Source organism: Astyanax mexicanus, chromosome 15 (assembly GCF_023375975.1).
Source record: "Astyanax mexicanus isolate ESR-SI-001 chromosome 15, AstMex3_surface, whole genome shotgun sequence".
NCBI lineage: Eukaryota > Metazoa > Chordata > Actinopteri > Characiformes > Acestrorhamphidae > Astyanax > Astyanax mexicanus.
In genome coordinates, this window is record NC_064422.1 from 42,093,716 (window position 1) to 42,109,533 (window position 15,818).

General features: G+C 41.7%; 1 protein-coding gene across 4 annotated transcripts in view; it reads right to left on the bottom strand.

The window, feature by feature from the left end:
* The window catches only part of ryr2a (ryanodine receptor 2a (cardiac)), a 348,664-nt gene that overhangs the window by 242,203 nt on the left and 90,643 nt on the right, over window positions 1–15,818 (bottom strand). The gene's annotated exons all lie outside the window — the stretch shown is intronic.

Sequence of the window (15,818 nt, forward strand, 5' to 3'; positions counted from 1 at the left end):
AACATTTCAATCATATTTCAAAGGGTAAATTTTACAATACAGCACTACAATTCAACTGAACTCAACTGGAAATGAACATTATCTACAGTACCAGTCAAAACTTGGACACACCCTCTTAGTCAATGTTTTTATTATTTTTTTTTTTTAAAGTAAACATAAAAGTAAAATGAAAAACTCTTATCTGCGTTTTCTGAGGCTGGTAAATCTAAAGAACTTATCCTGTGCACCAGAGGAACTCTTGATCTTCCTTCCCCAATGCGGTCCTGATGAGAGCCAGTTTCATCATTATAGCCTTTTTGATGACTCTTGAAATTGAGTTTCAGAGTGACTCAACTTCATTTCTTAAAGTCATTTTTTCCCTTTCCTTACTTAGTTTAGTAATTTTGCAATATTATGGATTAGAATTGTATACCAACTCTACCTCTTCATAACTTTACAACTGATGCTCTTAAATAGGCCTGTCACGCTATTTTTTTTTTACAAACATTATTTTGTCCCAGAAATTAATGCGATAAACGATATTGTTGCCATTTTTAGACCACTAATTAAAAAACATAATTATTCAGCTGAAAAAATAATAAAATTATTTAACCTTTTTAAAGACAATAAACTTTCCATTCCTGTTTACGCACCTACATTTGGAAACTAAAAGGTTCCAGCTTGAACAAAATTAGGATATAGTAGGTTCTCCAGTGTGTACTACACTATATATATGTACACATTGCAAAGTGCGGAGGCAAGGAAACTCCATGATGTGCAGCCCCGGTCTGTCCCAGCTGGCACGCGTTGAACGGCATAAAGACACTGCCTCAGCCTTAAGATACTCTAGAGATACGCTGATGGTGAGAGGAAGGCTGAGGCAACACAAACTTAAGACACTGAAGTTAAGCAACTAGAGCCGCTCTGGGCCGTTACTATGTTTCTTTAAGTTTGTTTTGGGTGTTAATAGAGGGCATTTTTCCTAATAAAGATGCAGCCACGCCCACAGTCACAATATATGTAAGTACATTTTGTAAGTGCAAACACAAAGAACGATATCACGATTATTAAAATGATTGAGGTCATGTCCTTATATTGAACGATAAGTCGATAATGTAGTTATTGTGACAGGCCTACTCTCAAACACATTAAGAAACAAGAAACTCTTGATGAGTTCAGCACAGCTGTTAACTGAAACCTTAAATGCAGGTGACTCTACCTCATAAAAGACATTCAGTGCAAAACTGATCATCTAAGCAAGAGGTGCTTCTTTGAATGAAGAATGTAAACATATGAAACATATTCTGAATTGTTTAACACTTTTTTGTTTACTAATTTATGGTGTGTCCAAACTTTTGACTGATACTGTATACGCATACAAAGTCAATTTCATTGAGCAAAACCAATTAGCAGTTATATTTTTCAAGCGATCATTTCATTACAGTTTCATCACTGTAATGACTGACATGACCATGGCAAAATCATGTTATCACATATTATCAAATTAAATACTCTTAAATATTTCTCAAAAACATCCAAATACATTCCAGTCTGAGCCGAATGTAATTTCACGCTCAGTAAACACAGTCAAATCACACACAGCTCTCTCCCTCCGCTCTAAATTCTGTTCATTTCTGAGAAGCCGTCACTTCAGTCAGCAGACAGAGCAGATCACGTCCTCATGAACGCAGATTAAATAAAAATTAAAGCTTTAATAAAACCCACACACAAATAATTATATTTAACAAAGTGCATCAGCGTGTGTTAATGTATTAAATGAAGGGTCTGAAGTGTTTAATGGTGAACAGCCTCTTTACAGAGTCTCCCGGGGGACAGACGGACAGACGTTCGGACGGCGCCACACGTGAAGCACTTTCCACTTCCTGTATTCCGCTCTCAAATCTCTCCTTATTTATGACTCTTAAGGGCTGAGTGTTTGACAGGTACTGAACCAGAGAACGTTAATATGGAGAAAGGACACGGACATCCGGACTGAGTGTTTATAAATTAATAATGTTCGTATTTAGGAGTACCAAGGGAATGAATGGACTACCAAATGGATTATTGGAGCAGTGGACTATCAAGTGGATTAATGGACTAGTGGAGTATCAAGTGAATGAGTGGACTACCAAGTGAACGAGTAAACTACCAAGTGTACTACCAAGTAGACTAGTGGAGTACCAAGTGCACTAGTGGTCTGCCAAATAAACTAATGAATTACAATGTGAACAAATATACTACCATGTGAACAAATGAACTATGAGGTGGACTAGAGGTCTACAAAGTGAACAAGTGGACTACCAAGTACACTAGTGGTCTGCCAAGTAAAGGAATGGACTACAAAATGAACAAATGGACTACCAAGTGAACGAGTGAACTATCAAATAGACTAGTGGTCTACCAAGTGAACAAGTCGATTACCAGGTGAACTAATGAGCTAGTGGACTACCAAAAGGCTTAGTGGACTAGTGGTATAGTGGACTTTCAAGCAGACTAGTGGAGTACCAAGTGAACTACCAAGTGGACTAACGGACTACCAAGTGTACAAGTGAACTAACAAGTAGACTAGTGGACTACCAAATGGGCTAGTGATCTACCAATTGGACTAGTGAACTAGGGATCTGCCAACTGGACTAGAAGACTACCAAGTGGAGTAGTGTTGGAGTACCAAGTAAACGAGTGGACTACCAAGTGGACTAGTGAACAAGTGGACCACCAAATGGATTAGTGGACTAGTGGATTACCAAGTGGATTAGTGGACTAGTGGTCTACCAAGTGAATGAGTGAACTTCCCAGTGAACGACTAAATAAACTAATGGACTAGTGGTCTACCAAAAGAATGAGTGGACTACCAAGTGGACTAGTGGCCTAGTGATCTACCAAGTGAACAAGTGGACAACCGAGTGGATTAGTGGACTAGTTGTCTACCAAGAGGACCAGTGGACTACCAAATGGATTAGTGGACTAGTGACCTACCAATTGGACAAGTGAACTACTGATCTACCAATTGGACTAGTGGACTAGTGATCTTCCAATTGGACAAGGGAACTAGTGATCCACCAAAAGAATGAGTGACCTACCAAGTGAACAAGTGGACTACCGAGTGGATTAGTGGACTAGTTGTCTACCAAGAGGACTAGTGGACTAGTGATCTACCAATTGGACTAGTGGACTAGTAATCTACCAATTGGACAAGGGAACTAGTGATCTACCAATTGTACAAGTGAACTAGTGATCCACCAAAAGAATGAGTGACCCACCAAGTGAACAAGTGGACTACCGAGTGGATTAGTGGACTAGTTGTCTACCAAGAGGACTAGTGGATTAGTGATCTACCAATTGGACTAGTGGACTAGTAATCTACCAATTGTACAAGTGAACTAGTGATCTACCAAGTGAACAAAGTGGAGTACCAGGTCCCTGTACACTGGGATGGTTGTAACAATAGAGTGACTGTATTTAAATACATTTTGCAGCCTGAACATATTTCATAAAATCACTTTAAATGCATTGTTTCAGTAGTTGACAAAAACTGTTACAATCATCCCTGGTCTCCCCTTTAAATATACCATCAAACGACACAAACAACAACACACAAATATCAGAGTCAGAATAATGGTGGAGAAGCGTGCAGCAGAATCTGTTATCTGGAGGAACGTTTAGCTGGAGCAGGTTGTGGGCCGGCTGTCAGTCAGGAGGGATGAGTTCTGACAGTTCTGACATGAGATGCTCCTCGACTCCGAGCTCACAACTCCGTCTCATCACTCCGCTGACAGACAGCCGCAAAAATACATATTCTACAGCAGCATCTCACTACAGACACCAAACACACACCAAACATTATCTCACACACACTTTACACCACACGGGAAAAGTCTCGGGACACCCGCACATATTTTTCACACATTTCTTCTTAAAACTGAAGTTATTAAACTAGCGTTTCTGATTCGGATGAAGTTGGAGTAACTGTCTCTACTGTCCAGAGAAGGTTTTTTCTACTGGATTTTGGATTTGCATCAATGCTGTGAGGATTTGACTGCATTCAGCAACAAGAGCTCAGTTTTAGTGAGGTCAGAATGTTGAATAAGGTGATCAACACCCAACCTCATCCTAAGCTAAACTCCCCAGCTCATCCTGAACAAAGAAATTATTGGATGGAGCTCCATTGTTCCAGAGAACACTGTTCTTTTACTGCTCCACAGTTTTCTAAATAATGGGATAATGGGGGGGCTATACCCCTCTAGGCCACACCTGGCATTAGACATAGAGCCAACAGCTTCATGTGTATTTACCATCGTCATGTTTTTAATTGAGCTTGTTCAACCACAGATGCAGCGGCCATTCTTTGCAAAAGGGTGTATAAAGTTTAGCTAGTTAGCTATTTAGAATTAGAAAAAATAGAATTTCATAAAAAAATGTATTTGTTTCAATAATTCTGTTCGAAATGTGATATTTTTTCTTTTATTGTTGATTATTATGGCTTACAGCCAATGAAAACCCAAAAATCTAGAAAATCCCAGAAAATGTGAATCCTATATAAGACCAATTGGTACTTTTGGCAGCTTGAGCAGTGAGCCAAGTCCTGCTGGAAAATGAAATCTGCATTTCCACAGATGACTTGGCTCTCTACTCTTACTCCAGACTCTTGTCTCTTGATTTACAAATGAAATGTAAACTTTACTGATGATCAGTGATGTTATCTGCTGGTGTTGATCCACTGTGTCCACAAAATCTTTCAGCACTTCATGCTTCCCTCTGCTGATCACAACTTTAATGGAGATGCGGATTTCATTTTCCAGCAGGACTTGACACACTGCTCACAGTACTGCCAAAAGTACCAATCTGTCTTATATAACATTCTAATTTTCTGAGATACTGATTTTTGGGTTTTCATTGGCTGTAATCACAGCATAGTCACCCAGAGTGGGAATTGAACCCCAGTCTCCCACATGATAGGATAGCTCATTGGCACTGTAGTGGCAGGTAGTGGTGTTATCCACTGCGACACACCAAAAACTGGACAGTAGAGACAGTTACTTTAACATAATCTGAATCGGAATCAACATTTTGAAAAGGTTCCAGGAAGGTTAGCCTGTAATGTTACAGAACTAATGTTCCAAGAATGTTCTGAAAACATGTAACATAATGCAGTGATGGTTTTCTGCATCGCAAGGTCATTAGAACTAGACAAATACTAACATCACATAAACGTTTGGAAGTAAGTTATTCACAAAAATAAAATATTAAAACACTGACACAAGAAGGTCTAAAAATTTTAAATAAAAGTGTCCGAAGAACATCCTGAAAACTTTGACTCATTGAACATTTTACAAATGTTAAATGTAAAGTTCGGAAAACGTTCTACATAGAAAAAATTGTTAGCTGGGAAGATTCAGTTTCTGGTTAATGTTTGCCGCACAATACTGCCCAATATACAACAACAGAGAGTAATAAAGCTCCAAGTCTATATAGTAGTACATAAGTGAAACACACACACACACACACACACACACATTGATAGATAGATGTGGTTTGACAGGAGCATGAATGGGAAAATGACCTAATAGCAGTGGACATGCCTCTGGGGAGCGGAGCCTCAGCGTTCGATAGGAACTCATTAGCTCTTAAATCAGCCGTGGACAGTCTCAGCTCGACCTCTGACCCTGCAGTACAACATACAGCCCTGCAGGCGTACTGTACCGTCATAATACTTCATAGTACTACATAGTGGTGAAAACACTGAATTAAAAACAACATGATTGCTGAATTTAATGTATTTAATTAAATCAGATTCACACTTTACAGCCTAAACCATCACATCACTGTCAGAATATTCTAATTCTTCAATAATTGTGTCTTTATTTGACTTTCTGACTTCAATTTTTCTAAATAAATAAAATAAACGAATAAAAACACTATGCATATTCATTTTATTTATTTTTTAATTGGTTGTAGCGCCTTTAACTTTGATTACGGCACGCTTTCGACATAGCATCGTTTCCATAAGCTTCTGAAAAATGAACATATTTTTTTAAACAACACTGTGATCCTGTGGTAGAGGAACATGAGAAGTTACTCCCTGCATCAGTAAGGGTTAAATCATTTCTTTACAGCTGAAACAAAATCACCCTGCAGTAATTATCCAATGGGAGGCTCTCAATGCACGAGTGGTCCAGTGATCTAAATCGCTGCCACTTATATGATCAGGAGATCACTGGTTCCAATCCTGGCCATGCAGCTTGCCATCAGCTGCCGTAGCCCTGAGAGAGAGCACACTTGGCCTTGCTCTCTCTGGGTGGGTACAGTAGATGGCGCTCTTTCCCCTCATCACTCCTAGGGTGATGTGGATCAGCGCAAGGCTGCGTCTGTGATGTGTTAGCGCTGTGATGAAATTCAGCAATGCTGCATCAGCAGCAGTTCAGAAAGAGGTGGAGTCGGACTTCACATGTATCAGAGGAGGCGTGTGCTGGTCTTCAGCCTCCTGGTGTTGTGGCATCACTAGTGATGGTGATATACAGCTGAGTAGCAGCTGAATGGATGGGACAGTTGACCTAGCTAAAATGAAAATAATAATAATAATAATAGAACAAAGAAGAAGAACCCAGAAGTGATGAAATAATTTGAATTCTGGTTGCCAAATATTCAGTGCACTCCTAAAAAAAAATTTAAATTAAAAAAAAAAAAAAAAAGACTGTTACCCTACACTCTCTCTCTCTCTCTCTCTCTTTTTCTATCCATTTCTATCTCGCACTCTTTCCCTCTGCTGCAGTTTAAGAAAGTGGATGATGTAAAAAATACAGAAGCCTACACTGTGAGTGTGTGTGTGTGTTTGAATGCGTGTGTGTGTGTGTGTGTGTCCGTGTGTATGTGTGTGTGTGCGCACAAATGATGTGACACCCCAGGGTATCCTCTAATTACAAGGGAGGGCGACACACACATCAATCCTGGCGGGTTGCCAGATTTTCTCCGCAATCCCCCCACTGCAGGAAAGCCCTGCTAGTGTCCCCCATAAACCCACAACAATGACTCAGCCAGCGCGGGGGCGGAGTGTGACAGTGAGAGTGTGACAGTGTGTGTGAGTGTGTGTTTGGGTTAGAGTGTGTGTGTGTGTGTGTGTGTGTGTGTGTGTGTGTGTGTGTGTGTGTGTGTGTGTGAAAGAGAGAGTGAGAGAGAGAGAGAGAGAGAGAGAGAGAGAGAGAGCAGGGTGTGATTTAAGACAGGCTGCAGCCGCCTTCTCTGCTCAAACCATCAAACACACAACGTCCCCCTCCAAGCGTATAATCGCCCGTGTGTCATCCTGAGAGAGAGAGAGAGAGAGAGAGGGAGAGAGAGAGAGAAAAAGAGGGATATAGGCTGTAGAAAAGAGAGGGAAAATGTAAGGCATGGAGAAAGAGAGCGAGTGAAAGACAGAATGAGTGATCTTCAGGTATGCTGTGCTAAAGGAGACTGCAACCACTTGGCTATCAATTAGATATGCACCGAATATTTGGCAACCAAAATAATAATAGCAGTTTGTGTTCGCATCATTGAATCCTTTCCCAGTGGATACAGGATGCCGCCTACAGGACGCCGTCCACAGGACGTTGCTCACAGAACGCTGCCGTCTACAGGCAATGCCCAGAGGACGCTGTTTAAAGGATGCTGCCCAGATGATGCTGTCAACAGGACGCTGTCTACAGGATGTTGTCTACAGGATGCTGCCCACAGGTTGCTGTCTACAGAGATTGCCCAGAGGATGCTGTCTACATGACACTGCCCAAAGGACGCTGTCTACAGGATGTTGTCTACAGGATGTTGTCTACAGGATGCTGTCTACATGACGCTGCCCAAAGGACGCTGTCAACAGGATGTTGTCTAGAGGACACTGTCTACAGGATATTGTCTACAGGATGTTGTCTAAAGGATGCTGGCCACAGGTTGCTGTCTACAGAGAATGCCCAGAGGATGCTGTCTACATGACACTGCCCAAAGGACGCTGTCTACAGGATGTTGTCTACAGGATGTTGTCTACAGGATGCTGCCCACAGGTTGCTGTCTACAGACAATGCCCAGAGGATGCTGTTTAAAGGATGCTGCCCAGATGATGCTGTCAACAGGATGCTGTCAACAGGACGCTGTCTACAGGACGCTGTCTACAGGATGTTGTCTACAGGATGTTGTCTACAGGATGCTGCCCACAGGTTGCTGTCTACAGAGAATGCCCAGAGGATGCTGTCTACATAACACTGCCCAAAGGACGCTGTCTACAGGATGTTGTCTACAGGATGCTGTCTACATGACGCTGCCCAAAGGACGCTGTCAACAGGATGTTGTTTACTGGACACTGTGTACAGGATGTTGTCTACTGGACACTGTCAACAGGATGTTGTCTACATGACGCTGCCCAAAGGACGCTGTCAACAAGATGTTGTCTACAGGATGCTGTCTACAGGATGTTGTCTACAGGATGCTGTCTACAGGATGCTGCCCACAAGTTGCTGTCTACAGACAATGCCCAAAGGATGCTGTCAACAGGATGTTGTCTACAGGACATTGTATACAGGGTGTTACCCTCAGGATGATGCCCACAGGACGCTGCCAACATGACGCTGCCCACAGGACTCTGCCCACAGGATGCCGTCTACAGGCAATGCCCAGAGGATGCTGTCTACAGGATGCTACCCACAGGATGACACCCATATGACGCTGCCAACAGTACGTTGTCTAAATGACACTGTCCATAGGGCACCAGCCACAGGACGCTGTCTACAGAATGCCACCCACAGGACACTGCCCACAAGACGCTTCCCACATAATGCTCTCTACAGCCAATGCTTATTGGACGCTGTCTACATGACGCTGCCCATAGGACGTCTCCCACAGGATGCTGTACACAGGCAATGCCAGCTCAACACACACTAACACCTCATACACCACCACCATGCTAATCACTGCTAATCACTGCTGTATCTGATCCACTCACTGTACCACCAGCTCAACACATACTAACACCTCATACACCACCACCATGCTAATCACTGCTAATCACTGCTGTATTTGATCCACTCACTGTACCACCAGCTCAACACATACTAACACCTCATACACCACCACCATGCTAATCACTGCTAATCACTGCTGTATTTGATCCACTCACTGTACCACCAGCTCAACACATACTAACACCTCATACACCACCACCATGCTAATCACTGCTAATCACTGCTGTATCTGATCCACTCACTGTACCACCAGCTCAACACACACTAACACCTCATACACCACCACCATGCTAATCACTGCTAATCACTGCTGTATCTGATCCACTCACTGTACCACCAGCTCAACACACACTAACACCTCATACACCACCACCATGCTAATCACTGCTAATCACTGCAGTATGTGATCCACTCACTGTACCACCAGCTCAACACTCACTAACACCTCACACACCACCACCATGCTAATCACTGCTAATCACTGCTGTATCTGATCCACTCACTGTACCACCAGCTCAACACTCACTAACACCTCATACACCACCACCATGCTAATCACTGCTAATCACTGCTGTATCTGATACACTCACTGTACCACCAGCTCAACACACACTAACACCTCATACACCACCACCATGCTAATCACTGCTAATCACTGCAGTACAGGATTCAGGCTGTGCAGTAATAATGAAAGGTGGGGGATGTGAGGGAGATTTCACAGCATTTCAACAGCAAACCAAGAAACCTGCTGCAGATACTGTTCCTCACATCAGCAGGAAAACCAGTGTGTGTGTGTGTGTGTGAGTGAATAGGGATATACTGAGTAAACACAGTATAAAAGACAGCATATGAAAGTGATGGAAAAGAGAGAGCGAGAGAAAGAGAGAGAGAAAGAGATAGAGAGGGTTTCCCGCCCACTCACTCAGCACTGCAGAGCTGTTTCTGACACACAAGCAGGGTCTCCAGCAGTCTAAAGACTCTAACCTATCACACACACTCTCACACTCGCACACACACACACACACACACACACACACACACACACACCACACTGCAGCCACAACACACTTCTACTCTTCCACAGCAGAGTACAGCGGTCTTTATATGCCTCTGGCTGATGCTAGGATTTGATCTTGGTGACCCTATGATCACATTTGGCTTCTCCAGAGCATCCTATTTTACAGTGAGTGATGCCACAGTACTGGTGTGGTGTAGTAGTGGATAACACCACCGCCTGCCAGTGAGCTACCATGTAGAAGACTGGGGGTTTAATTCCAGGTCTGGGTGACTGTGCTGTGCTACAGCATAACTAGCGCTTTCCACCAAAAGAACGTCACACCATATGCCATCAACAGAGGGCGTTGCACAACAGTGGTGAACAGACGCGGCCACGGTTCGCACTGAAGAACCTAGTACTTCTCCAGTTATGGCGGGGAACAAACGTTCCTGCTTTTGGAACCTACTTTTGTTGGTGAAAACGAGGCGAACGGTTCCAAATTAGGTTCGCAGACCAGAACGGTGACTGTTCCACATCGGTGGAAAACTGCTTTGAGAGTCATTGGGAAGGGCTCAGAGTGGTCCAGCAGACTAAGGCGCTGTCACTGTGATTGGGTGATCGTTGGTTCAAATCCCGGTCATGCAGCTTGCCATCACCTACCAGAGCCCTCTGAGAGAGTACAGTTGGCATTGCGTTCTCTGGGTGGGTACAGTAGATGGCGCTCTTTCCCCACATCACTCCTAGGATGATGTTGATCAGCTGAATATGTCGGCAATGCTGCATCAGCAGCAGTTGGAAAAGAGGCGGAGAAAGCTAGTGTTCTCGTCCACGCGTGATCAGCTCTCCATTATGTTCTCTTTACATTAACTCCAGGAAAATCATTTTCAATACTGCTGATTTAGGCGAGATGCTATATAAATTCTCTTAAAAATCACCTGCTATATTCACACTGGGGGACCAATTTTAGCGATCCGTAGGCAAGCCATTAACCACGGAACGTGCAGCTTGATTTAGGGTGTGTCAGTGTGTCTTTGCTATCGTAACGATGGGAACAGTACAACTGGCATGGATTGAAAAGCACAAAAGTCATGTACTAATTCTCTAAATTATCATATGGGTGTTTTCGGCGTAGACTAAAAATAAAACAAGCTTGTCATTCCGTTTAAGAGCCTGGTGAGCTCTGATTTTGTTGCCAAGATGAATGTCAATGAAAGTCTGACTGTTGGCGTCTGTCTAGGTTGTATTCAGTCAGTGGCGCACCTGATACTGTGTATCTGACAATTGATACAGTACTGCAAAACAAAATACATAAGCTTGAACCCAAAACCCATAACTGGATGATCATTCATCATCAGTACCTGACCTTATTAACACTGTCATGGCTGAGTGCAGTAAAGCTTTCGCAGAAATGTTCTATTTACTCTTTCTCTCGCACTCTTTCACTCTCTCTCACTCTTTTACTTTAAATCCCTCAAACTCTTTTACTCTCTCTCTCTCACTCTTTCACTTTCTCTCTTTTACAGTCTTGCGTTCTTTTGACCTCTCGTTCACTCAATTCAATTCAAAGAAACTTTATTGGCATGACCATAGTTAATTACAGTATTGCCAAAGCATCAATTAATTAAATGATTAATTGAAGAAAAAAAAAAGAATAACAATTGATCAGTTATAACATATACATAAACAATTCACATATACATAAATAAATAATTTGCTAAATTTGAATTAGACATTAATTATCATTGTAATAGTTGGGATATTATATATATATATATATATAGCTGGGCGATATGGCCCAAAAAGAAAAATCCAATTTTCGATTTAAATCGATTTTTTTCCCCTACTAAAATCTCCTAAAAGTCGCTAAATGACGTCATCGCCTAATTTGCATAACACAGGTTTTTGAAGCTGTAAAGGATTAACATTGTGAGAGAAAAAAGTGAGTAAAAAACACTCTAAATATGTTAGAAATTATACAAATGAACTCCAACAAATGAACAACTTCTGTTGCATTCCTGTTGCAGTCACGTCTCAAAATAACCAATTTTATGTAAATTACATAAATCAGTTTTTTGCCGTGTTAAATGTTATTATAAGAGCAGTTTTTTTTATTAAATTAAAAACTGAGAAGAGAAGAGAATGGAGATATAGCAAAAAGAAGAGAAGAGAAAGGAGAAGAGAAGAGAGTGGAGGTATAGAGAAGAGAAATATATAGAGGAGGAATATAGAGAAGAAAAGAGAAGAGAGGAGAAGAAAAGAGAAGAGAAGAGAAGAAAAGAGAAGAGAGTGGAGGTATAGAGAAGAGAAATATAGAGAGGAGGAATATAGAGAAGAGAAAAGAAGAGAAGAGAAGAAAAGAGAAGAGAAGAGAGTGGAGGTATAGAGAAGAGAAATATAGAGAGGAGGAATATAGAGAAGAGAACAGAAGAGAAGAAAAGAAAAGAAAAGAGAAGAGAAGAGAGTGGAGGTATAGAGAAGAGAAATATATAGAGGAGGAATATATATATATTTTAATTATATGATTTATTTGATTATCTCTGTATTAGAATGTGGTGTTTTGGTGTGTTTATAAATGAACTAACCCCCACTCTCCCTCAGACTCTCTCTCTTCCACTCGTTCTCTCTCACATGCTCGTTTATTCTCACGCTTTCACTATCTCTTTATCTTTCTCTTGCACTATTTTACTCTCTCCCTCGAGCTTTTTCACTCTCTCTGTCACTCGCTCTTTTACTCTCTCCCTCACTTTCTTTCACTCTCTCTCCCTCTCCCTCTCGTTCTCTCTCTCTCTCTCTCGTTGATACTCATGTCCAAAATGTCAGATATTCAACAGCTGCCAGACCTGAGGCCATAGGCTGCGTTACTCTCCTGTTACATAACATCTCCTTCTGCAGAGACACACAGATTGAAAACAACATTTCATTTAGCCTTTACTCTCTCTCTCTTTCTCTCTCCCTCTCTCTCTCTCTCTCTTTCTCTCTCTTGCTCTTTCTCAGTGCTCCCCCCACGCATGTTTCATTATTCTATGGCTTTTTCCTTTTCATTCCAAAAAAAAACTAAATATATATATATATATATTATTAGGTAACAGCTGATAAATGATACGCCCTAGACACACTATATGTCATATGCCAAAAGTCATGGGACATCAGTATTTAAAATTATCATGACGTGTCACTTCAGGTGATGACTGGCATGGGAACAGCCACACCTGTATAGGTTATGAGTTACTATCTTATTATGGGTAATAATAATGAGCTTGCTCTGCACGAATATCACAGTGTCTCTCAGACATATCCGCATGGATGAAGGAACATCACCTCCAACTAAACCTCTCAAAGACTGAACTTCTGGTCATACCAGCAAAACCTTCTATTCAACACAACTTTGCCATAACCATCGACTCTCTCTCTCTCTCACCGACAAAGGTTGCTAGGAACCTGGGTGTCATGGTTGATGACCAGCTTCTCTTCACGCACCATGTGGCCTCAGTTGCTCGATCCTGCCGCTTTGCGCTCTATAACATCCGAAAAATTCGACCGTTTCTGACGCAACAGGCCACCCAACTCCTGGTACAAGCTGTGGTAATCTCACGCCTCGACTACTGCAATGCCATACTAACTGGCCTCCCGGCCTGTGTAGTAAAACCACTCCAGATGATCCAGAACGCAGCAGCACGTTTGGTCTTCAACCAACCAAAACGGGCACATGTCACCCCGCTGCTCATTGAGCTCCACTGGCTACCAGTTGATGCTCGCATCAAATTCAAAGCGCTTACAATCGCCTACAAGGTGATGACAGTACAGCTCCTTCCTACCTGCACTCGCTCCTGAAGGCTTACGCTACCTCCCGGCCGCTGCGCTCCTCCAATGAACGTCGCCTCGCTTTGCCAAACACTCACACAAAGCAATCCAGACTGTTCTCATACAGAGTTCCCCAATGGTGGAACAAACTACCTTCCACTACCAGATCAGGAGATTCTCTCGCTATCTTTAAGAAACTCCTGAAGACAGAGCTCTTCAAAGAGCACTTACTCTCTTAACACCTCTAACAAACTAACTAATTCTAACCTCATCTCCTTCTTCCTCTTCTCTACTCCTCTATCCCATTATTTCCCTCTGACCTCCTTAAGGCCCTATCTATAGATGCTTTATTTTTAACTTCTATTATTTTTGTACTTAACCTCTTCTATTATTTGCACTTCAATATTGTAAGTCGCTTTGGACAAAAGCGTCTGCCAAATGTAATGTAATGTAATGTAATGTAATGTAATGTAACATGGGTCAGCGTGTTCATGGCATTAACTCACTATAGCGGCCACAACCGCTATAGGAGGCCACAAGATCAGTGAGTGATTTGCTTTTTAATCCTCTCTTTATTTCATTTTAAACTTTATTTCAATTTAAAACCGATATAATAGTACACAAGGGTTTGGGAAAGGAAGAGCAAGAGTTTCCTCTGTTGTACAGGATACGTTCATAATCAGAGTTTCCAGTCTAAGAAACTGCTAACTGTTAACAAACAGCTCCCCAGATAAGAGCACCTAAATGCTTCTTCACAGAGTATTTAGGTTTGTTTTTAACACTTTTAAGTTACAACATGATTCCTTATATGTTCCTTCATAGTCTGATAGATCACTTCACTATTAATTTATAATGTAGAAAAAATTAATAACAAATAAAAACAATAAATGAACAGCACAAACGGGGTCAGGATTTACTGCCAGACAGTTGTGATCTCGGTCTGCAGCTCACAGACCCAGTGATTATAGCTCAGCGTGACACACACACACACACACACACACACACACACACACACACACACTGTTCCCCAAGTAACACTCAATATAATGAGATTAAAGGAAAATGGACACAGAGGGTGTGTGTGTGTGTGTGTTCACTACATGGGGGAGCTCACCACATGTGCTTATCAGATCATGTGTGACTTCCAGCAACATTTAGTGTGTGTGTGTGTGTGTGTGTGTGTGTGTGTGTAAGTGTGTGTGTGTGTCAGTGGTACACAAAATGAGTGTGAAAGACTAATTGATGTCTCTCTCTCTCTCTCTCTCTCTCTCTCTCTCTCAGTATGAGGCTCAGTCTCTCTGTCGCTGTCAGCAACTAACTAATTAGTGTTGAGTGAGAACGCTGACACTGTACATTACAGCTCACACCACCCTGCTAACCAGCTTCACTCTCTATACTCTCAGAGAAGAGAAGAGAAAAGAAGAGGAGAGGAGAGAAGTAGGGATGACAGAGAAGAGAAGGGAAGAGCGTAATAAAGAGAAGAGAAGAGAAGAGAAGGGAAGAGAAAAATAAAGGAGAGAGGAGAAGAGAAGAAAGGATTAGAGAGAAGAGAAGAGAAGAGAAGAGAAGAAAAAAGGAGAAGATGAGAGAAATTAAGAGAAATGAAGAGAAGAGAAATGAAGAGAAGAGAAGAGAAATGAAGAGAAGAGCAGAGAAGAATAAAGAGAAGAGAAGAGCGGAATAAAGATAACAGAAGAGCGGAATAAAGAGAAGAGAAGAGATGAATAAAGAGAAGAGAAAAATAAAGGAGAGAGGAGAAGAGAAGAAAGGATTAGAGAGAATAGAAGCGAACAGAAGAGAAGAGAGGATTAGAGAGAAGAGAAGAGAAGAGAAGAGAAGAAAAAAAGGAGAAGATGAGAGAAGTGAAGAGAAATGAAGAGAAATGAAGAGAAATTAAGAGAAATGAAGAGAAGAGAAATGAAGAGAAGAGAAGAGAAATGAATAAAGAGCGGAATAAAGAGAACAGAAGAGCGGAATAAAGAGAAGAGAAGAGATGAATAAAGAGAAGAGAAAAATAAAGGAGAGAGGAGAAGAGAAGAGAAGAAAGGATTAGAGAGAAT